Source organism: Coturnix japonica, chromosome 11 (assembly GCF_054131305.1).
Source record: "Coturnix japonica strain WE chromosome 11, WE-NBRP24, whole genome shotgun sequence".
NCBI lineage: Eukaryota > Metazoa > Chordata > Aves > Galliformes > Phasianidae > Coturnix > Coturnix japonica.
Window position 1 is genome coordinate 25,423,903 of NC_140673.1, and position 25,481 is coordinate 25,449,383.

General features: G+C 44.4%; 1 protein-coding gene across 16 annotated transcripts in view; it reads right to left on the minus strand.

The window, feature by feature from the left end:
* Positions 1–25,481, minus strand: part of DAB1 (DAB adaptor protein 1) — a 341,210-nt gene that overhangs the window by 157,188 nt on the left and 158,541 nt on the right. For 14 of the 16 annotated variants that reach the window (XM_085511816.1, XM_015870667.3, XM_015870676.3 and 11 more), the window contains exon 2: positions 11,569–11,640. The gene's annotated coding sequence lies outside the window, so the exon portion shown is untranslated. Of the gene's footprint in view, positions 1–11,568; positions 11,641–12,492; positions 12,705–25,481 lie in introns of those variants that run through there. The other 2 variants (XM_032446394.2, XM_015870665.3) reach the window with 1 other exon arrangement.

Consider the following 25,481-nt stretch of genomic DNA (forward strand, 5'->3'; position numbering starts at 1 on the left):
TTTCACAAATATCTGATGGCTTATTGCTTAGGAATTGGTCCTCCCCGCTGTGCCTTCCTCATTCGAAGGTCATAATCTTCAGTTTGTGAAATCATAATTATCTCACCAGCGAGGAACTCTGATGTCACAAATGGAGGATTATGATGACTTCAATGGAAAAAGCAGCAGCAGGAGAAAATGAACTCCTCAGCCACCGAGAGCTTGTTTTCCTCCAAGAAAAAGATACGGTGCAGGAAAATATCAGCAGAATGATCTCTAAATAGACTATTTTCTGTGCGGTATCAGTGCCACTTTCAGAATATGAGGGTAATTTCTGCCTTGTGCCAATTTAACACAGGCTTCCACTTTATTTTAACACATAGCAGGTCTTATATTTAATGTAATAGCAGAATCTTGCCACTTCTTATAGAGCTAATACAGAGACCTCGGAGTTCTCCTATAAAAATGAAACGAGCTTCCCTTTAACCCTTCGCAAAATGAAACAGCCAAGATTGACTACAAGGTCACCTGTGCCCAAGGCTTCACTACTGCAGGGTAATTCACCACCGTAGCAAGAAATGTAACAAATAAACTCAGTCAGTCAGATGAATAAAGCGTACTCAGCGGACAACTAACCTTATTGCTTCTTATTTAGCATCCTCGCCAGCCTAACTCACACAATTCCCTGACTCGTGGTGGGTGACAACATCTCTCAATGACAATGGGAGACAATGGAGTGGTGGCCATTCCCAAAGCACATCCCCCTCTCAGGACACATGGCACGTCCCCTCCCCATTGTACATCCTCTCCCCATGGTACCAACCAGAAGGCTCACATATCTCACTCCAGCTCTGATTTTGGCCACCCCAAATACAACTCTTGGCAACACGACCGCAATGACAGCACCACCACCCTCACATGGCACTGATGTTCCTCCAGGACAGCTGTGACGGGAGGGCCATTCAGAAATCCCAAATGCCATTACTTTGGATTAAGCTATCAATGTTTCTCATGAGCAGTTAGGAATACAAGTAGATTTCTATTGTCACTATAAAAGCTAGTGTGCGTCTCTTGGGCATCAAATAAAATACATTTCAATGTTACTGTCTGCTTGAATGAGACATTAAAGGAGCTGTATTCTGAATTCCTGCAGCTTTATAAAAATATGAACTAATAGAACAGTGACATGGCTCCACTGTCTGTTTTGATGGCTGATTTTAGGCACTATGTGGCAACATATTAGTGTGTAAAAGCAGCAGCACACTGTGACCTACCCAAAGGCAGGGGACTGGGATGGATTTGGCTGCATGAACGAGAGCAGAAGTATTTAGTGCTGGGGGCTGCAGGAACCCAAAATCCCAAACGTGCAGCAGTGTTCCTGCCATTTGGCTGTGGTCCTTAGCTGCATTATTTCTGGGGAATACACTTGGGGGCAATTCATCCTTTCAGAAGAGCTATATGCAAAACTATATGGCAACAACAGCACCTGGATGCCCTGGCTGTAGATTTCAGCAGTGTTGGGGAAGAGGGAAATAAAAGCATAGCAGCTGCAATGCCACAGGTCCCTGGCCTAGGGAAAGCATTGAGAGACCAGTGCTCACAACTACTATTCCAAATGGTCAGAAACAACACGTGACGGAGTGGTGTTCATGCTGCCTTTCTCTGTCCACTCTGTTTCTGCTCAAGGTGAGTCTGCAGATGGGAACAGACCACAAGAGAGAGAGAGTAGGTCCGTATGGAATTGGAAGAACAAGTGAACCCCTCACCATGGTTATTTAAAGTCTGTGCCAAATCTTCATCAATTTTATAAGATCCAAAGGCATAAAAATACCCCAAAACTATCGCGCTTCATGCCAACAAAAACCTTCCTGCACATTGCAGCTGTGCCACAGCCCAACATCACCACTGTTACTCACCAGCTCCCAAAGCACTGGGGAAGGAAAGAATAATCTGGCAGCTGTGAACAAGCTGACAGAAATGGAATGGGGATGGCTCGCCAGTCCCAGGAGCAAACCAACATCCCTATCTGTGTATTAGCTGCTACAAATCACACAGTGAGAGGGGCACAGGGGGGTTATTACTGCAAAGCGTGCAGCCACGCATCACAGACACACTGAGAGAAGTTTTTAATTGCACCTTTGTCAAAAGCAGGGGTTGAGAATTTCTCCTAACATTTAGACTGCTGTCAGTGCCGCAAAAGGTGAAACAAGAAATGCCATTGCTGCCAGAAAAGTGAGGACAGCAGCAGCCATAACAATGACTCATGCTGAGGTCCCATCAGAGGTGACACTAGATCTGGTGGCACGACTGCCGAGTTAACCTGTCTCACCTCTGTATTTAGCTGACTGAGTTTCTCCCTTAATGAAGCAGCTTGATTTATGGATAAGTCATTTGCCTTCATAATCACAGAATCACAGAATGGCTTAGGTTGGAGGGGGAATTAAAAATCATCCAGCTCCAACTCCTTGCCATGGGCAAAGTTGCCAGCCACCAGATCAGGCTTGCCCAGGGCCCCATCCATCCTGGCCTTGAATGCCTCCAGAGATGGGACATCCACAGCCTCTCCAGGTAACCCATTCCAGCGTCTTACCACCCACAGAGTAAAGCATTCTTTCCTAACACCTAATCTGTATCTCCCCTTTTAGTTTAAAGCCATTCCACTTTGTAATATCACTGTCAGAAGGTGTAAAAAGTCAGTCTCCCTCCTGCTTGTAAGCTCCTTTCAAGTACTGGAATGTATTAGATGTTCATCTTTTATCCCTCTAGATTTGTCACTTGAAATGCAGTAATTGGTGCTCAAACTTGTGCTGTTGCATCACCAAATGAGCTCAAACCATGGTGTGCATTCCCAGCTCTCTGCATGGGGCCAATGCTTGCCTGCCAGCCACAACCTGGGGACAGGAGGATGCCAATGAGGAGGGCTGAGCCTGTCCCCATCACATCCCAATCTGTGATCCCCAACTGGAAGCACTGAGGACACATAGAGCAGCAGAGCAACTCAGGCAGGATGTCAGCATAGGGTCCAGCCATTTCTGTAACGTGAGCCCAAGGAATCTGGTGAGGACTGACCATACCATTCAGGTTAGACATGTTTGAATGAGCTGTTGAATCAGATCCTCATCTCTTGGCATCTCAAAACATGCAAACATGTAAAACTGTGCCAAGAACCTGCTATTAAAATAATTGCTTTCAGCTTAAAGACTAAGTTATAAAATACCTATAGCGTTGCAACTGATCCTATTTTCTCTGCAAGCATTTTGCAGTCGATCATTGCTCTTCATTTACAATTTGAATCAAAAAAGTACTTGTTTTAATTAGTTTTATAAAATTGCTCAGCTAAACGAATACAGTGATAAACAGGAAAACTGCAGAAAATGTGCATAATCTAAGCAGATTGTATTACTGGTGGAATAGACTGTAAATCTATTGCTTAATTAAAACTATTCCAAACACCAAGACGTGAAACTCAGAATTATGCTGCCATGCAAAATTTACAACTGATTTTAATAAACTGTGATTGCCTGAGCTACAAAAATGTTCTAATTTGAAAGGATTTCATCTATACATGCAGGTTTTTTTCCCCCCTCTTATATATATATATACTTTTAGGACCTCATTTCCATTCTGATTTGATCAATGATTACATTATGAGGCATTCAGGCTTCTATTCACAGCTGCAATGATTGGGAAAGCAATGCAACTGGAAGATGAGAAATTGTCAAGCAAGGCTTACAAAGGGCCAGAAGCCCTGGCTGCAGAACAAACCAGACCCTCTTGAAGCCACAAACGCTGCTGATGGCCACTGGTGCCCCCAACCATGGTGAGGTACAGGCATGGACTGCCCAGGGAGGTGGTGGCATCACCGTCCCTAAGGGTGTTCAAGGAAAGGTTGGATGTGACACTGAGGGACATGGCCTAGAGCAGTCATGGGTTGATCACAGAATGGCCTGGGTTGAAAAGGACCACAGTGATCATTGAGTTTCAGCCCCCCTGCTACGTGCAGGGTCACCAACCACCAGACCAGGCTGCCCAGAGCCACATCCAGCCTGGCCTTGAATGCATCCAAGGATGGGGCACCCACAATCTCCTTACCCGACCTGTTCCAGTGCATCACCACCCTCTGAGTGAAATGATGGCTGGACCAAATGATCTTGGTGGTCTTTCCAACCGTAATGGTTTTATAAGCCTATGATTCTATGCATACATCTTAGGAATTTCAATTTAATTAAGAGGATGACCAGAAGTGATAAAGGCAGGAGGTTGTTCATTGTCACAGCAGATTTCTACCTACACTGCGCTGATAACACCTATGACTGTATATTGACATGTTCTAATGGAAATAAATGTGCAATCTGTATACTATGGCGTAGCAGACACTGCTATCACACCTACCTGCTCGGAACTGAGCAAAGGAGAAAAAAAATCTCACTCAGCGCTGGAGGAAAGGGAACAGATGGTGCAAAAATTCACATACACACGAATTCACGCCTTTTTTTTTTATGACACGAGGTTACTGGCAAGTTCCTTTCATGCTTATGTTTAAAAAGATGATGGCTGGAGTTAGCTGTTCCAGCCACTAAACCCACCTCTCCAGGTGATGCTGAACACTTCCTATGCCCTGCTCCAGCCATCTCTACAAACCCAGTGAGCCGTGTCACTGCATACAACCCACTAATCCCCAAGCAGAGGCTGGTGAGCTTGTCATGGTTCACATCGCCATGACTTCCAGCTCTGGCAGATGTGCTTTAGGTCCTGGCATTCACCCTTGCTGCAGCTGCACTGCTGGAGAGGGGAGCTCTATCCTTCTGCCCTTCTCCAAGCTCCCACCCTGTTCAAAGGCAGAGAACACAAAGCACACCTTGGCCTCCCCCAGAGCGCATGCAATTGGCAGCCCAGCATCTGCAAACGCACCGTCCCACGTGTTATCCCACATGTTATGTTAGCGCTTTACGTTGCAGGAGTTTGCACTGCTGGCAATCAGCGGGCCATGCAGCTCACCATTCCACCTCCACGTTCACGGGAAGGAAGGACTGAAGCCAGACTCATTAGAGGAGGCTTCCAGAGTCAATTTATTCTCTTTGCCCTTTTTTATTCTCTGCCTAAAGCTGAGCATGCAGGGAGAGAACCCGATCCAATGCAGCGTTGACTTGTTTTTTTCCTCAAGACAGAAGCTTCCTTTCTTTAAAAGAAAGAAAGAAAGAAAATCCTGTGTATTTCCACACACGTTGCAATCTGGTAAATTACCAGAATGTATTATTTATATAAAGCCTTCTGCTTTGGAGAGATCCGTAATTGTTGGCTTCCTTGCCATGCACTACAACACAGCTTGCCTTGTTTCACAGCCAGAAGTGCTGCTGCATCTTTTTGTCTCCCTCTCCCCAGCAACTCAGCTATTCTTCTGAGACAGACTGTACGTGTCAACAGGTGGGACAGGCGTTAGGAGGCAGCTTCTACAAAGGACCATCTGGGCACAGCGTGTGGGCACAGCGCGCGGGATCCGCAGCCAACAATGCTGCAACATCTGTCTGCCTGCAGCCTGAGCACCTACAGGAAAGGTTACACTGCCAGCTGGGCCAGGTATGAGCATGGAAAATAATAATAATAATAATAATAATAATAAAAATAACAATCCCTAGCCTATGGGGACAGACTCCTGGCCTCTCTATACATTTTAAACTCAACGTTGTGCTGAATTCAAAGCTGAAGCATCTTCCCTCTTCTCCCCAGCACAGAGACGTGCTGCCCTGCAGACCCTCTCCTGTAGGCACAGGACCCCACTCCACATGATGGTGGTGGATACAATGTGATTTGACTGCATAAAACTTGGGATTAGACAGGCAAATACTTCTCAGCCAGATTCCCCAGCGATACTGTTGAAGCAGGGAGCTTAAATATATTAACGTGCCATCAATCATGCAATTGCAAGCCCACAGAGCAAGTCAGAGATAACAATTTCCCCTTTATTCCTTATGGATTTTACTATAAATAAACAAAATCATTCCCACCCTGCACATTCCCATTCTAAGACTGCTGCCAACTGACATTTCTGATGTTCCTCTGAGTAAAGCAGTGCCAAACATTTCCATCTCTTTAACAGCAACCGAGGCAGCAGATACTGAGGACTCCTGCAGTCCTCACCCCATTGTCACAGTGGCTAAACCCAAAGCTTCCAAGCAATTTCTTTGGCTAAATCCTGACTTTTCTTCTCTCCAGGCTTTTAAAAACTGCACTTTTCTCACAGTTCACTGTGCTCCCACAATAAGCAGATGAGGAAGAACATCACCTTTCCCTTCCAGAAGGAAGATGCATAACGGGGTTATTTCAGAGCCATTTCTGGAAGTTCTTAAACTGATAAAAAGGTAAGCAAGAAAGAAAGCCCCCAGAAGCCTAAAACAAACCCAACAAAGAAGTAGCTTCTCCTCGGTCACCTTCATTTCCTTTGCATTTTCTAGGAGAAACAAAAGCTCCAGGCAAGTGGCAGGTCTGTAAACAGAAGTGGTCGGAAAGTCAAAGCAAAGATCTAGAGATACTGGAACAAGAAATGACACTTCAAGCACTGAGGCAGGAAGCGTATCCACAACCTTGACCAAAATGCAAGCACACTCGACCTCAAAAAGATGAAAGAAAAAAGAAGCTAAAGGGCTTGGATGCCAGATGTAAAGGAGAACTTCAGGTGCAGAGGGGATGAATAAGATGTGATGGGGGAGATGAATGATGCTGGCAAACACACACCCTGCCGATGGTGGACACAAGCAAGGTGTGGGCATCAGTGACTCATTAATGTCTGGTGGCTGATGAAGGGCAGAAGAACATCCTTGTTCACATCCAACAAGGCTTTTTCACTATCAGCTCTCACAGTCAGGGCTGGGATATGAGCCAACTGAGAGCAGACAGAGCTTGTTCCAGGTGAACTCTTCCAAAGCTGCCTGTTATCCTGTATCACACAGCTCTGTCCAGACAGAAACAGGACCAGACCCGTCATAGCTGCGATCCAGTATGGAAAATTCTATTTATAAAAATACATTACTGTCTTCTCTCCAACCGTTCTAAGGTCTGAATTAAACCAAATATCTCATGACTGGAACCTTTCTTTAATTCATGCTGAAGAGCCCTCACACATCTGTGGCGCTGAACAAAGCAGTAAATTCACCTCTACATCTTTATGCTTTCCTGTAAGTCTTTAAATCATTCATATTCAGACTTTGTGAGTTCTGAATCGGACAGATACGTTTCTAGCTCATAACTTTGCCATTAATTTTTGAGGGATGAACTTGTTAAAGAGAAAGCTCTGTTCTTTAATCATGGGGAGAAGGAGCATCAGCAGCGCTTTGCTGCCTCAGAACAAGCCCTGGCGGATGAAGTCAGGCCACAGACTGAAGTCTGAATTCACATTCCAAGTGAATCACCCATGATGCAAGGAAGGGTTAATGGTGCTCAAGATTCTACCCCTTACAAGCACTAAAAACATTGTGCAAACTCACATCTGCCATGCAATGTGCCTCTGTGACTCAAAGTCTCCAAACGTGCTTCCCTGTAACAAGTAATGCAATTATACTCCAAGACTTGATATAAATTTGAAAGTAAGTTTGAGAACAGGCTCTGCTGCATCATCTGAAGACACTAAGTGGGGTGAACAATAGAGCTGCACAGTAGGAAATGAAAGACTTCACTGCACTGAAACTAATTTGTGAGACATCTACCCGCGTTATCTTCATTGAGATGCAGCATGCCAGGGCTCATAGGTGAAAACCACTCCTGAATACAACAAAAGGCATTAAATCAGCATTAAAGGGGCTGCTAAAACATGCAAAATTTCAGAAAAAGACCTTCCTCGGTATGGACTCTTTATAGCAAAACACTGCAGCCTTTAGGACATCCGTGACATCCACTGTCCCTGCCTTCTGACATCTGCCCTTTCCTCAATGAACTCTTTTTCCTCTGGGTTGAACTCTGAGCAATGAGGTCCCCACAATCATTGCTGTAGATGCTGGAAGGAGAAGATGATCCCCACAGGGGTTTGTTACGCTGTGAAATCCCCCACCCAGCATATTTAGCAGTGACATAAAGCAGACCTGCATGGCAGAGCCCTCTCTCTCCCTGTGAGGTCTGTATCAGCCCCTTTAGAGCCAGGTATGACTTCAGATGATTTTAGGGCCAAGGGATTTTTCTGTTAAAAGTACAAAAATCTGCTTTTGCAACAGCAAAATGCTGCAAGGAAAAGGGAGCACATACAGTAGCATGCTGTCAGTCAACACGCTGTCTCCTTAGCTGCTCCAGTAGTTTCTACAGCATTGCTTGAGGCCAGTCTCCCAAATGCAAGCTCCTGTCCTCCAGTGCTATGCATTCCTCTGGGTTTCTCCCTCCTTCTGAAACTGCTCTGAGATCAGGTTCATCCCACAGCTGCTCTCAGCTTCCCCCTCTGACCTTTCGAGGGCAAGTGGGAAATCCCAAAGTCACTAAGAGACGTTTAAAGGTAAACAACATACATACAATTAAATCTTCTCACAGATCTCAAAAAAAAACCCAAACCAAAACGAACCCCCAACACCCTCCCTGATTAACAAGTGCTACAACCCTCCCCTAAAAGTAAAGAAGGAAAAGCAAAACTGGTTTACCAGCTAGGCTGGCGCATGGAGTGGTCCCAGTGGCACGGGGACCAACAGAGGTTGATGATGTACTGGAACAGGTTGCCCAAGGAGGCTGTGGATGCCCCATCCCTGCAGGCATTCAAAGCCAGGCTGGATGTGGCTCTGGGCAGCCTGGTCTGGTGGTTGGTGACCCTGCACATAGCAGGGGGGTTGGAACAAGATGATCATCGTGATCCTTTTCAACCCAGACCATTTTATGATTCTACAAACCCTCAGTGGGCTCTCGCAGCTCCCAGTCACCTCCTTCATAGAGAGGAGCCTATGGAAATATTAAAATCCTCAGTCATCTTCCCTCACGTGGCCATCATGCCTCTCTCTGTCAGCCAGCTGCGACTGTGTTAACCTGACTGATCCATAATTCATGACCATTATCCATGCTCAATAATTGCAATGTTAATATTTTGGTAATTTCAAAGTACCTTTCCCAGGCAGAGTTCAGGCTGTACCACTGACTGATGCATTATTTAATATTTAAGTGTTTATGAACAGAACTGCTCTCTCTCCTTTTCCTTCTCAATTCACGTCTAAAAATCGTTTTCAAAGTGTTGGGGAAAGAGGAATTTTAAGAGAAAAATCTCACTTATTTAAGGCTTAATTTAAACATGATGAAATGTGTAATGGCCAATCTATCCATCAAAACCAATTCTACACTATAGATGCACTGAAAGCTCTTCAATTTCTGATCACCAGGAGATAACACCATCAAATTCAGTCCTACGCTCTATGAGGATTGCAGTAGTAAAGCACTTAGTGTAACATCCAAAGACAGCTTAACAACTGCTACTCATTTGGCTCAAAGACAAAACCAAACATATTAATAACGTGAAAGCTTCCTTAAACAACGTGCTCCATCAGAGAAGGAAATAAAAATACCCAAATAGGACACTCCTAGATTAAAAATCAAAATCTCGCTTGTGTTCGCCCAGAGGGCCTTAACTTTTTCACATTTTAGCAAGCTGGCCTGTGAATAACTTGGGGCTCTGTTACTGTTCTGGCTGCAAAGCCCATCACAGCTGCAGGATCCATTGCCATTCATCTGCTGCTCCATGCACTGGTTGCTCTTCCTCCTGACCACACTCATTTCCAGCTTCTCCTGAAACCCTTCACTAAGGGTTTATGTCCTCACCTCTTGTTTCCTTGTTTCCCATCAGTCTCCTAACTACCACATAGGGCTGGCCGGACAACAAAGAACTTCTCTCAGCCTTAGGTGTATTCTGTCTCCAGACTAAGTATCATTGCCTGGCATTGAGCTGCTGGAGAAAATCCAGTGTGATTGAGCAGAACTGCCCACCCACAGCAGCACTGGGGATGTAGCAAACACCAAGTTTACACACACACAGACAGTGCAATGGTGACAAGTAGTACAAAGGCTTATTTGATCCAAAGACAGGATGACTGCATTGCTCATGTCAGAGAGGAATCAGTGGAAGCGCAACAACAGGCCATTCTGCATGCAACGTGCAGCACATAAAACACCAAAAGTGCTTTTTGGTTTGTGTGCTTTTCTAGCCTGGTTTCCCAGGAAAAAAACAACAACAACAACACAAGAGCAGTGCAATTGTTCTGTCAGTCACTGCTTCCCCAAATAACTTCTGAACCTGTTGGCTCATCTCAGGTTTGACAGATAGGGAGAGGTCTCAAAGGGATTACATTCTTACTAGATGCGTGAAAGTAATAGAGACTCCAGCTCGTGCCTTCCCTAGCTCACCTCACACTGCTCCTATCTCTGGGTACCAATTAGACCACAAACCAGTGCAGCTCTGAGGATAAGGGAACAGCAGAGGGAAGTACTTATATCATCAGACAACACACAGGGGAAAACTGACGCAGTGGCTGCTCCAACCACAAGATGTGCTCAGATGAGGGTTCCTGCCTCCTCCACTCCATCACCCTCCAAAAATGCAGAGCAGGATCCTGCATCACCCATATAGGCAGCCTCAGCAGCTGGCTGGGGCATCTTCTGTGCCTTCTTTGTTCTCAGAACAGAAGCCACCAGTGACGCTTGCAAAACCCTGTGTGATGTTGGTGGCAATGCCCCATGGATTGCCACGTTTCCCCAATGCACAGTAACAAATGGCATTACCTCCCTCGACCTCAGAGCTGCAGGCATGAGTGCATCCCCCCAGCTGCTGCAGCACAGGTATGCTCCTATACAGGCAGTACAAGAAAAGAGAGAAGCACTGCCTGACAAAAAGTAAAGATTTCTATTCAGTATTAAAGGGTCACATATGACTGAGAAGCTCCGGGACTCTCAACTCTAAATAGCCAATGCTGCTAATTAAAACTGTTTGGAAGATTTGCAGCTAGGGTATAAATCACCCCACCACACGCTATAAATAAGAGGCAGATACTGAACTGAATAGCTCCCATTTGTCAACTGAATGAAGAGATCTGATTGTGCCTTTTTGAATAATAAATCCAAACATACCTAGCGGGGCACTGAGAGGTGCTGGAATTGTCTCTTTTATCAAACAACAATGATTATATTATAGGATATGCATTACAGGGGATCATCCATTTCTCTTGTTTTCTCATTTCTTGCTGACATTTTCCCCCCCAAGACAAAACATTTTGCTCTGTGCAGGATGCGTTCAGTTGGAGGCAAGACAGGAATGTACACTACTAAGGATGCATCTACTAGGATGCATTGTGGAACAGAAGAAGGAACTATAGGAAAGCTGAGCTGTGAACACCTAAATACATCACTTTTCCTACCTAGCCCTTTTTCTATGCTATTTCCAAAGGGCTCTCAATGTGCATCATTTCTCAGGCAGAGGTGAGTCACCTGGTTCTCATGGACAGCATCCATTTATACCCAGAAAGACAGGGCTCAGTCTCTTAAGATCATCTCATAACATCATTAAGCAACAGAAGCTCCCAAACAGCATCGACACGAGCAACAGATTTGCATGGTTAATAATTAAAGAAGAAGTAAAATTACCTCACTTCTGTGCAGAAAGCTCTTTCCAACCATGAACGCTAAATTCTGCTCACAGCCACCATGTCTTTCTCACTGCAAAAAAAAAAAAAACAAAGAAAAAGCAAATAAACAACACAAACAAATGGGCACCAATTAGGAAATGGCATTTATTAATGCTAAGTTCAAAGTGGCTTCAAGTCTTGCACATGCACTCATAAAAAAAAAGATTTAGGATTCCCCGTCACACGGAACGCTACAGAAGGTTAATTGAGTTCACTGTAGAGGTATCATTACCTCTATAACACACCAAAGGGAAAAAGCACTGCAGTCGGGTTATGAAGACAGATTTATTTTAAGCCCTTAAAACTATTTGTTAAATTTCTGCCCTCTGACAGGATGATGATTCCTCTCGCCTTGGCCCCGAAACCTTCCATGGCTGAACAGCGACTCTTCACGGCCCCAAATGAAGATGCTGCTGCAAACCCTGACCCTTAGCATAGAATCACAGAATGGCCTGGGTTGAAAAGCACCACAGTGATCACCGAGTTTCAACCCCCCTGATGTGTGCAGGGTTAACAACTACCAGACTGGGCTGCCCAGAGCCACATCCAAAGTTCCCTTCCTGATATCTGTGCTGAAACTGAAAGGGCTGAGCACTGCAGCACCATCTACAAGCAGCAGCAAAATGGCAGCAGCTGCCAGCAGCCCTTCCCATAACCCCACAATAAACAGCATCCTCCTCCTGGTCTGCTCCTCGTCTACTCAGTCTAGCAAAGCTGCAAGCATCGTGTGATTATATTATCAACAATAATTGTAAATCAGGGTGAATTTTATTATTTTGGGGTTATGTTTGTCAATAAAAAGAAAGGAAAAGATGGTGCTAGACTGGAAGAATTTGATGGCTATGCATTGATTTTGGGATCACAGCCAGGCTGAAGTGCTTACCTTGCTGTCTGCCCTCCCCATGCTTCCTTGATTGCTCATCTTCCTGAGCTTTAACAACATTCAGGATGCTTTTGCTCAGGCACAAACTTTGGCTTGCAATAAGCTTAAGCAACGCATATCAAGGTTAGGGCTAAATAGTGAGCTCTCTGCCTCCTAAAAGAGCCCTCAGGCTGGATGCCTTCCAGACCCTGCTTCAGTCCTGCCCTGTCCTCCAGGCAGCTGTTCAATGAAGTCTGGCAGTGCTGGCAGTGCCATCAGCTCAAAGACATGGCAGTCAGTGCTCAGTGCCTGGTGGTGCTATGCAGAGCTATTCACAGTGCAACACATGCGCTACTGGTGCTCCCCACGCTGGAGCGAGCAGATGGGACTCAGAGCACACAGAGGATAAAACACCGTTTTAACGATTTTATTTCTTTGCAGATGACCCGAGCTTGAAATTAAGGTGCTAAAACCCAAGAGAATGAGGATTTCTGATTGGCAGGCAGTGATGTCACACCTGTGCCAATTACAGAGGTAATTCATCTGCCTGCCTCTAAAAAGAAATAATTCCCTCTCTGTTACAGCAATAAGACACTGTAGACAGCCCATTTGCAGGGGATTACATGGCACTTCTCAGGTAGTTAAAGTCACTGAGCCTTTTGACCTTGTGCCTCCTAACGCTACTGGAGGCATAATCACATAGGAATGCACTGCTTGTCATGTGTGTCTTACTGCTTAAATAAAGCCCAGCCATCCAGCAACCCAGAGCTGCAGACCTCTGGCTCATTTTCTGTGAATTATGGTGAGACAACAACACGAATGTAATAAACAGCGCTATTAATTAGCTTATGATATCATTTCAGGGACAGATCAGGCAGGTGAAGAAACTCTAGAGGAAGCGAGCGCCATGCCAGAATGAACACACTTCCCAGGCCATTGCCTTAAATGCAGATATTTCACGTCCCATAGTGCTTACACAAGGCAAGTAAATCTTTGCACATCTCAGTCCTGAAGTCACTAAACGAGTTGCCCTGCCAGAGCAGATCCTAACCTCATTCACTCTCATAGTGTTCGACACATAATGAACGTCAGGCAAGGTGAAAATTGATACCAAGAGTGCTTCTAAGAGCTAAAAAGTTAACACCTAAACTGGAAATCAATACATGCTTTACGTATTGATCAGACAGGCAGAAATCTTTGTTTCCTCTGCAGAGTGAATAGTGTTACAGGTTTGAGCTAAAGAACACAGAAAGAGCCGTCATTTTGAGATGCATAAAATGAAACTGCCCTTGCAAGGCCTCATCTGGAGTATTGTATCCAAGTCTGGGGCCCTCAGTACAAGAAGGACAGGGAGCTATTGCAGAGGGTCCTGAGGATGCCACAAAGATTATATGGGCTGGAGCAAAGACAGGCTGAGGTGAACTGCTGGAACAGGCTGCCCAGAGAGGTTGTGGATGCCCCATCCATGGAGATGTTCAAGACCAGGTTGGATGGGGCCTTGGGCAGCCTGGTCTGGTATTAAATGCGAAGGTTGGTGGCCCTGCCTATGGAGTTGGAGCTCCATGATCCTTGAGGTCCCTTCCAACCCTGTGATTCTGTGAAACATCCCAACGTGTTTCACACAGAATGATTGCCCAGCCCTAACATGAGCATGGCAGACCATGTAGAGCAACCAGGCGTATCTCTGCTCAAAGCAAGCTTTACAGGTTCACTGAGGGATGAGACAGCTGAGAAAAGCAAGCAGCCTCTTGTCTGAGCCCCCCAGCATGCAAAAAAAAAGCAGGAATTTCTCTGCTCGGTGCCATAAACATTCTTGACCCTACGCGATCAACTCCTCCTCCAAATTATTACACACATCCCTGACATTCTCATGTAAAAAGGGTCAAGAGAGTCTCAGAAAAGGTTAGAAAATCTGCACGTCTCTAAACATTTGTTGGTCTGCATTCCTTTAACTTTGCATGATTAAATACAGCCTGCTTCTGTTCTTCCACTTTATCCTCCGGGGAAATTTATCATCAAAATTATTGTACAGCATTCATTACTCCAGCCTCATTTAAAACCTTGCCCTACTTATTATTTAGGCTGGAAAAAAAAAAAAAAAAGGACAAAAAATGCTGCTTCGTATAGTATTTCCTATAATAGTCTCAATCATTACATTTAAAAGATTGCTGTAAGGCAGCTTAGCCTGCATTAGAGAAAAATAAAGCAGAATTCCATGGTTAAATGTTGCAGTTCTTATTCAGCTTTTGTTTCCCAAATCATAACAACACAACAGTTCAATTCCTTAATAGGCTCTCCCTGCTAATTACCAGCAGCCAGGCTTCAGTCCTCTGCTTTGAAAGGGGCATCTTGTGGCTCCTACCTGGCTGGAAAATGGGGAGAGGGGGAAGGGGGAGGAAACCAGGAGGCTGCAGCAATTCAGAGGTCTTTTAAATCCATGGCACAGGGAACAGGCAGAGCAGCAGGCAAAGCAAACAGACCACGTGTTTGGTTTTCTCTTAGTTCCTATTCAAAATCTCTCTGTGGGACAAAGGCACAGACACGGCTATTAGGAAGAAAGAAGATGCGGTGCCTAAAAGGAGTGAGAAAAGCCAGCTTAAATCCCAGTGGCAATTTGCAAAATTACTCATGCTGGCTTGTGAAACCTCTTCATTTGGGTTCCCTGACTGACAGGACTACCCTGACACACATCACTGCTGCTTTTTAGATAGTGTTGTGTATGTGTTTGCTTCACCCTTCTGTACTTCTGCAACAGGATCATTAATCGGAGCCTGAAGCCACCAGTACAGTTCCTTCTTGAAATGCAGACCCTCATGGGGAGGTTATCAGTAAAAGAAACAGGTCATAACTTATCCCATTAGCAGCCCCAATGAGATCTTCCCCCACAGGGACTGCAGTACTGACGACTGTGTTTCTGGTTTGACTATAGCAAATTGAAGCAGAAACCACAATTTGGGGGTAATGCCATCCATTAAGACTGAACGTTTTTTGGATGCTGTGTCACATGTACCAGCTTTGACCTTCTTCTATGACTTCCCTGGACCAAACTGGCTTTTTGCTGCCCAATGGATACCCTTCCCCCTGTTCTCCATCCCAGACTAAAGACCTCGTACAGGACTTAGGAACACAAAAGGAACCTCTGGTTTAACCCTCTGCCATGGCAAAAATTACCCAGTTATATCTATCTTTGTTTCACTTTTTGATTCATGGCTATACTTTCTCCCTTTCACCTACCTGCCTTGTATTTTCGACTGATTTCTATGAGAGGCTTTGCAAAGGACCTTTCAATATCATAAATAAGGGAGATAAACCAGTTCCTCTCTCTTCGTTTCTTATTGACGAGTTCAAAGACTTCTAAGAGATTAAGAGTGAAAGCCTGTAAGTGACCTGCTGGGTCATCATGTCTAGGCTTTTCCTATCACTTCCAACCACATCCTACAGTACCTTTCTACTGGATAAGCCTGATCTTATCAGTGTCTTCCAAATGTTTTCTTTTTTCTTATCATTTCAACCAGTTTACCAGATACAAATGAAAGGCTCAGCGGTCTATAACTCACTGGATCATTTTCTTTCTGGTGTCACAGGAAGGCATTTTTGTTCTTTCTATCCATCGAGCAGACATTTCTCATCGCCCATTGGAAGGGGAAGAAAGAGAGGTCAGTCTTGGTGGAAGGAAGAGAAGGCAACAGGACAGCAGACTGATGCCCATACAGAATGCACTGTGAATGCCAATATGTGGAAGGCACGGATAAAACAGTAAAAGGCTTGCCACCCTCTCCAGGTCCAAAGTGGCCCCAAACCTCTCCCTACACACAACAACTATTCTGCTTATTTCCTGAAACAAATGAGTACTGTTCTCTGTTTTCTAAACTGATCCCATCTATAATTTGATAGAAACACAGCTAATCCCTCACACAAGCACTTAACAAAAAGCATTACCTTAAGAAACGCTTGCAGCTTCCCATAATCCTAGAAGGGAAGATAACTGCTACCATACAAAACACACATGGCACAGCTGGTGTTCTGGAATTGCTATGAGAACACACCAAAACAACCAACAATGCAAAATAACCATCAGTTATTTCATTTCCGCCCCTGCCTGCCACATCCCTGTTGGCCCAATGGTATATACTGAAGGTTGCTGTCAAACAAGCATCCCATAGAGAGCTACATGCACCATACACTGCCTGAATGATGCAACAAGGACCTCCGGGCACGGTCCACAAGCAGAGACACCAAGGGAAACACTGGATTCTGGCAGCCATCATCACCACAGTGCTTTGCTTTAGCTGGGAGCTTTTGAGCTGGAAACTGGTGAGCCCAGAAGAGGGCAAAGTTGCTCCCAGCATGACGCCCTTCCTGTCAATCCAGCCTCTATAATTTATTTAAGTGTTCTTCTAATCTTCCAGGCTGCGGTTCATACATTTATAATCTTAAATTCTTTATGAGCTGCAGGATTAACACCTCTTTCATCAAGCTGGAAGCAAAGCTGATCCCGACTAGTTTTGATCTTGCACAGGAACCCCCAAAGCTTTCAATAGTCCTTACATTCTGAGCCGTGGTCGTCCCCAAAGAGACAGTCGTAGCTTTCCTATAGATAGGATATAACAAGGTGAAGGTGTTTGTAACCCATCTTTTCTGTGCAAGAAACAGTAACAGCTCCATTTGCTCCCTAACCCCAGAGTAGAGAAAGTGCTGGCATGGAGAGGTCGACTGTAGCTGCTTGTCTGAGTGATCCTCAAAAATCACACCCCCTCCCCCATATAACCATTGGGACTGAGATTTTCCTCATAGTAACATGTTTGAAGCTGAGGAAAATGAACAATTCCCCATTTATGGTACAAAACACAAACAGGTCAAGGCTGCAGAATTTACCTCCCATGTTATATATGCTCTCTCTGGGGAACAACTCATTAATATGACCACCCACCTATGCTGTCTCCTCTATTATTTGGGGAGACTCCATCCCCATCTACTTCTAAGCTCCACCCTTGTTCACACACCTAATATCTGTCTCATAGCACCCAACACCCCCCTGTGTGCCATAGCTTTCAACCTATGTATGAGTACTTGCACTCTGACGAGGATAATGAAACGTGATTATCTCATCATGTCATCTACATGAAGTTAAAGGTTGATTTTTGCCTTCCATGTAGTTGCATCTAATTCTCTGTGAAGAATTCACTGCTGCTTTTCCCTGCCAGCCTCGTGTCTGTTAAAAATGAAAGATTTTCAACAGAAACAGGCAAGGGTCATCTCTCCCTATGCTTCCGTTCCACAGCCAGTGTTCTAGAACAAATACTGATGAGGATCATGATGATAATGAGGGAAATAATAATGAGCATTGATCTCAATGGAGATGCTTCTCCGTTCTACCAGGCCACTGAGATGAGAATCAGGAATCCCCTGACATAAAGGATGTGTCACACTGAAGTTTAATTAACAGCAAATCACAACCCAAATGACATATTCCCCCTATCCCTCCCCCCCCTCCTCACCCTCTCAATTTTTACAACCAACTTTTTGCAACAAAACTCCAGGGGACATTTGGATATAGAAGAGAAAGGAAAATCTCCCATCTCCACGTCTGCCTCGTTACACTGTGGAAGGCAGTCAGCCATGATTCCTCTTTGCTTTTCTACACCATAGAGCAGTCCATGGAGAGACATCAATACAGATGAGAGGAGAATTAGGTCCAATGTGCTTCAAAAAGACATACTTGGTGTGTTATTTCACAGCTTTTCCTGTTAATGGCAACAGGGTATCACGCTCAGAGAAGGCTGCCTTCAGCATGGCAGCTGAATACACCCAGTACTCTTCCCAACTTGTTCATTGCTATAAATAATAATGGAGGTGCTTACTCCCAACAAGAACACTCTGCACTTCTCCAGCCCTGTTTCCTAGCACTTTCCCAGTACAAAATCAATCCATCAATCACCCAGGTGAAACACTCAGGAGAGCTCCATTAGAGACCCAGCAGGAGGCCTTGCTGAAGGGCCAGCTCAACTTGGCATCTAACCGTGATGCTGTGGGGTTGATCCTGCTTCATGACCTCAAGCACAAGGCCTGACTCGGCCCTTGCTGCATGGTGCCATATTATCTTTCTCATAACCATACAGAAAAAGCACTGAAAACACTATTTTTTTGACCACGCCTGATGGGCCAGAAGAATCAAACCATATGGGGAGGGCAGGACCAGCCCTCCTTTTGCAGCTAAGTGGATTTGCAGTGGAGTCAATTACAGTATTGTGGCATAAGGAGTTCCAATGTTCAAAGGAAACTCATGTCACCAAAAATAATGAAGAATGGTGTTCAGAATAGAAATACCTTTAAAATATAATTGTTTTGCTATTGATGTTTTTGTAATATAAGTATTTTTTCATCTTACTTCCAAACACCAGATATTTACAAGCCTTTCCTCAATTAATCTAGCTGATTTTGATTGACGTGCTGCTCTGTAACTGATCATACAAGATTCTGTAGAAGCAAACTTGAGTTCCTGTGCAGTCAAAACCTCAGGGATGTCTTATTTCAAAACAGTTCTGCATATTTATATACAACTAGAAAAAAAGAAAAGATCATAAAGTAGTTGATATGTTTTCTAGATTACAAGGGAGGAAGTAATGAATGTCTAAGGCAATTCTGTGCATTTATATCCATCACACATTAACTTATCTGATTAACTTAACTGACCATGGAAAGAATCAACTGTTTCGATGGATAAGGTCATACACTTGTGCTGGTAACTGCAATCAACCACTTAAGAAGAGGACAGCAGTTTGAAAAGCAGGTACATCTTCCATTGGTGACCCATCCCATAAACATTCCCCATGGAAAAACTCACATAAAATATAGAGCTGAACTCAAAGCACAACTGCAGCACTCCACAAGAGATAACTTGCAAGGTGCCATCCCATGCTGCAAGCCAGCCACCCCTCCTCCCCGTGACAGCTCTTCCCCACATGGGGAGATCCAGCTGATGAAGCAAAAGACACAAGGGAGGAGAGTAAATCCAGTCCTTGCCCATGGCTGTACCTTGTATATGGGGGTAAGCAAAACCAGTGGGCAGAAGCCAGCACAGGACAGGCTAACAGCAAGGAAGAGCTGATCCTATCTTTGAGAAAGAACAAATATCACACGTTTGAAAAACGAGCATGAAATAAAAAGGCCAAGTCAGTACAAAATCCAAAGAAGTCAGCCTTGGAAATTACAACATAACCAGTCTCTTGATTCCTGGAAGACAGCTATCTGTAATCTAATTGAATAGCTTGAAGTGCGGTGCTATTAGAGAATCAAAGCTCCTGTGTCTCAGCTTCAATATCTGTGAAACAGAAGTAATGGTGTTTACCCACCTTACAGAGATAATAGGAGTAGTTCCGTTTGTACAGAAATGGGATCACATAGAAAGCATCGTGGTATAAGAGTGCTAAATATTATTATTAGGTGCATGTTTTGGTACCCCAGAAACACAATTTATTCAAGCTCTTCTGTTTCTTTGACGCTTGTAAAAGGCTTCCAAAGTGGCTTAAAACCCCCGCTCAAAAATAAACATCAGAATAATGAGCTTTCCTTATTTAATTCACCAAATCGGAACAATGAGCTCATGTTTAAACAAAAAAATGAAAAGGAAACTTGCTGCTGTGCCAGAACAGCAGCACAATCAATTTTAATTAGCATTGCTCATTGTGGGAAATGATAAGGTATCAGTCATAGTAATTGGTGGTGTTGACAATTAGTCAAAGTCATTAACATCTCAAGACCCGGGACAAAAAAAAACCTTGTTGAATTTTAAATATAGGAAGGAGCCTTTACTTCCAAATAGTTGATTTTTGCACAGTCTGATAACACTGCCTAGATTTATTATTTGCTGTTTTCCACTGAGCACAAACACTGTGGTAACACAGCCAACTAATGTCACCAGCCCTTGAACACGGGTTCCCTGTTGAGGGCTGCTGGGCTCCCTCACTGCTCCTTCCAACCCCAGCCTGCTCCAAACAGATTGGGAATCACTCACAACCAGGGGTGATGCCTTGGGCTACGTGCTGGAGAGCTTCCAGACCTCACACAGCCCCACCTGGGAATTAAGCCTTTATGTACACAGAGCCGAAGCAGATGCTGTCCGTAAGTCAAAACACACAACGCACAAAATATAGGGAGCTCAGGGCTTCTGCCTGGTCTTGCTTACACCCGTGTGTCCCACTGACCTTTCTATGTGTATTTGCTGTCTGACTTGAGCAGAATCCGGACTGGCAAAGGGGGTCACCCATCCCATCACCAGCTGAGCAAACCAGATAGGCCGCTCACGTGGTGCAGATTTAAACTGACACTGGCCAAAATCTACGGTGTTCTGGGAAAAATGAAAATTATCAGGTTATTTTGCTCACTGTCTCTCTGACCTGTAGCTCTCCTTCTCAGCTTGGGGACATGGAGACATTCAGCTGCCTGACAGCAGGAGCGGCCACAGCACGGCCAGCTGCAGACAGCTGTGTCACAGGTCATACCAACACTGACCAAGGCAAAATGAGCCCATTTCAGCCCACTTTGTTGGCCTGTAGGCTGTGAACTCTCTGCCCCAGCTTAGAGGTTCAAATCACTGTCACCACAGCCTGCCAGTTGATATCTGCTGGGTAAGTTTCAGTTAAAACAGTGTATATTCTGTATCCCACACCCTTACACACTAAAAATAAAGATGTATATAATACTACAATAACCACTCTTCTGGTATAAGTAGGTGTTACAGTTTAAAGCAGCTGAGGTGACTTACATTACTTGTTTGTCCTTTTGCTTGATCTAACGTGTTTATTTATATGGAAATTTAAGTCAGGTAAAAATAACATCTCTTCTCTTTGCATATGCATCCATTACATGGTCATGGCCATTCTCCTTGGCAACAGCAGTCCCAAACATACATAGTTCTTCCAAGCAGCAAAATACAACGCTGGCACAAAGGGACAACTGGAAACTGCCTGGTGCTGTCACACTGCTGAGCTTGTCAGAGCATGGGACCTTGAAAGAAACTCCCCCAAACTCAGCTGAGACCCAAAGCAAAGGAATACCCATTTCCATTTCCCCCTTGACCCTGCCCACCAGGCACAAAGCTCCGCAAGCCCTGCCACCGTGGCCGAAAGATAAACACCATTTTCAAGGTCAATTTCCTATGACCAGTTGCTTCATTTCTCATCATTTTCTGTCCAACTTCATAGATTACCACTTACAATTGATTTATTCCTTTCCTTTCTAGCGTTACTTTGCACTTCATTTAAAACGAGGGGTTGGCGTTTTCCTCTGTTCTCTACAAGGGCGATGCCATGAGACGATGGGGCTCAGCTGGGTTTCAATTGACAAAAATGCCTGCTCACTAAAGCAGCGTGCTACAAAAGCTAAACCCAATCAAGATGCATCTACCAGCCACTTTCCCTTCTCTTCCCCACTGTTAGAAATATTGTTTTTAGATACGATGCTCTTGCTCTTTCATGTTGTAGAGCTTTGGTTGTAAAGAAAATGTTGTAATAGCCTCTATTAGAAAACAAAAGTTGGATTTAGGTCTTTCCAGGGTTGGAGATTCCTTTCGCAGGCCGGTAGCCTGCTCACTTTAGATCAGATTAAAGCTGGCAGAGATGAAACTGTGCTGGCCCACATCCTTGGGCTTGCTCCAGGGCCTCTCATCTGCATTTCATCATGATGTGAGCACATGTTCCCATCATTGGTACACTCATCTGCATCACTCTGAATGTTAATCACGAGCTAACCCAATTTCTTCAGCAAATTTATTACTTGCTGTTCATTAAAGTCCATAAAACCTAATGTGAGCCTGAAATAAGCAGAACAACCTTAACAAGTCATCCTCAGCCACACAGCAGCTCAGACGCAACAACTTAAGCCTGGGGATCTCCTCTGCACATGTGGGTACGAAAATCTCCCATACGCTCTCCAGGGGATGCAAGGCAGAGAGAGGAAGCCGCGGGCTACAGAAGGCTGCCACCATCCTTCTGAAGGCTCTAAAATCAGCATCCTTGTAGGAACTCGACAAGGCTGCTGCCAAGCACAAAAATGCTAATAAATCTAAACCTCTTCTGGCACCAGTAAGCATGCATTGTCTTGATTGCATCTCAAGCAGTAAGATGTGGCAAGTGCCACTTTACTGCAGGAGCCTTTGCAGTTTACTAGCAGTGCATGGTAGGAACGTTGCTCAGCAGTGCTCACGTGCTTAAAATAAGCATGTGCTTAGCTGTTTTGCTGAGCTGGAGGTGGCCACATTCGTTCTTTCACACTGGAAGGAGGCAATCTAATGTATTCCAATCAATAGCTAGAGTAAACATTAACATCTACGTCCCAAATGAACTCTGTGCATCTGAAATTATCTGAGTTTCCCACACCCGTTCCTCAAAACCCCGGGAACACACACGAATACAAGCTGCCAAAATCCCAAGTGTAAACCTCTAACATCCTCCAAGGGACGTTATGATTGAAATATTCAATCAGATGATGCTACCATCAGAATAATGAAGCCTTTGGAGGATTTGCTTCATCGAGTATAAAATAATTTTTAGAGACACTTTAAAGGAAGAAACCATGTCTGTGGGAAGAAGAATGACCGACTTTTTGCCAGAAATAGGATTATTTCATGAGCCAGAAAATGGCACCTCTCAATAGTCCAACATGAGATCTGTTTCTAGGCTGAAATTATACATCACAACATATATAAATATCATTTTTGCACAGCTGTGTAAACGCAAACACATCTGTCGAGAAAAAAGAAATTACAGATGTTTATTATCCATTCCTCAAAAAATTTCCATAACCATAGGATGAATCCAGGCTCAAATTAGACATTTGCTCTCTCCTTTAATTAAAACAATTTGCATTTTATTTTCCCAGTGGATTAAATAATAGAGAAGCGGGGAGCCATGGGCGGGTTTTGTGATGAAGGCAATGGATGAAGCCCTCAGAGAGCTGAATTCAGTTCTTGGTGCTGCCATGGACCTTCTGGGCAATACTGGGCTGAATCTCTCAGCTCTTCTTTTCCCCATGTGTCAGTGAAGAGTGATAATGCTCTGTGCCATGCAGTCCCCATCTCACCTATTAGACTGTGAGCTACAAAGAATGAGGTTCTGTAGCTGGTAGAGACAATATCTGTGATGACAGGGTCTGGATTGGAGTGGGACCTGCTAATGTTCTGCACTGAGATATAACCTGCCATGGGACAGCATCACCATTCCACATCCCACCACTCTCCCACAAACCCATTGCACAGAGTGTGGTACTACACAGCACTTCTGCAAGCAGGTCCAACCCTAACAAGAGGCTGAAACCTGACTTTAACAGGGCCAAGATACAACACAGGATGCTCTTGGGACAGGGATGGGTGAAGCCTGAAGTTGAGTGATTGCAAACCCAGCAAAGAGAAAGAGAAATTCATCTCAGGAAAAGAGGCTAGACCTTAATGGAACGATTTTAGAGCACAATAAAACACCAAGCTGTCTTCATCACCCCTATTACTCTTGCAGGGCTGGACTGCAAGCATTTCCCTTTAAACTGATGGAAGGAAAATGAATGCCCTCAGAAGGGAACAGCTCACCATGGAGCACTCGGCCCAGCAACCAGAACAATAAGTTTCCTGATAGCATTGATCTCAAACCCCCCGTGGTTACAAAAGACTCCATGGAATTTGCTGGGGCTTTCTGTTTGTTTGTTTGTACTTATAGAACCTAAATAGCGTGGCTTTGAAAGAATATTTCCAGCCACGCTGTTTTAAAGGATTAACAAAACATTACGTACTGGGGCCTATATAATGGAATCAGCAAACAGGAATCAGCAAGTAATATTCTGCTTCCATGTGGACTAATGTGCAATTGCCAGAGGCACCACAGGAACTCCTGCCTTTTGTTAAAGCTTCAGGAGGTGATGGTTGTCAAATCTGACAGAAATACAGAAAACGATGCTCACTTCTAAGCATGAAAGGTAACGGTTACCATTGAATACAATAACACAACTTCCTCCACAGTACTGAGCTAAAGCCCGTACATTGATTTGCAGACGCGAGCGCTAACTGTTATTATTCAGCACATCATGAGGAAAGAAGAACGAGCTCCTGAACGCTACGGACAAAATGAGTCATGTTCTGCAAGATGAATTTTATGAAGCGTATATTCTTCATGGAGCCTTTATATTGATAGAGTCTTAGTTTAATTCCATAAACTGATAGCCATGATTGGACAGTTGATAGGCATCGTATTTCCCTAAGCAATTGCTTTTCCATTATGAAGCTCGCATCAAACCAATGAAAGACGGGGGAGAGCAGAACGTGAAGAACTAATATCAGACCGAAACCCAGAAATGTGGCAATACTATAAAATTAAATCAGGGCCCATGTCTTGCAGAACAAATGCATTTGCGGTGTCACAATGTGTGAGAGCACCAGAAGTGACATGTATCTACCTGTGTGCCCATCTTCAGGGTAAAAGCAATGGGGATCTGGAAGCTCACCTCCTGGCATAGGTATCCCAGAGCTTAAAGAAAGGCCTATACAAAACCTCAGGAGCAATTCATCAAACATGGTGTCCACCTGCAGTCCAGAACTTCACAAAGGTGATGCTGGAGTTGGATGGACTCAGGCCAATGAGTGGTATCAGGTAGAAAAGATATACACACTTAACTTAGCTTTTCCTGGTCCATCCCCTCTACTAATCACTTTAGATCCTGTGGTAAGGAATTGCTGACAAAAATAGCACCTGAGGAAGGATTTTTTTGCCCTGTTTGGAATGCCATCACAGCCAACCACAGCATGCAATTCCTGAAGCCAATATTTCATCTCCATCATAAGCATCCACACAACTTCTGCAGAACACAGCTCTATAAATGCAGAGAAATAAACTGTGACTGGCTTTAGCCAGAGATCAGATGATCACGTCCAAAGCAGCAGAGATGACCAGCCTGCATCCTGCTCAAGCACTTCAGGTAAGAAGCTGATTTTGCCTGCTACAGTCCAAATGGAGCTGAAGGGACCTGAG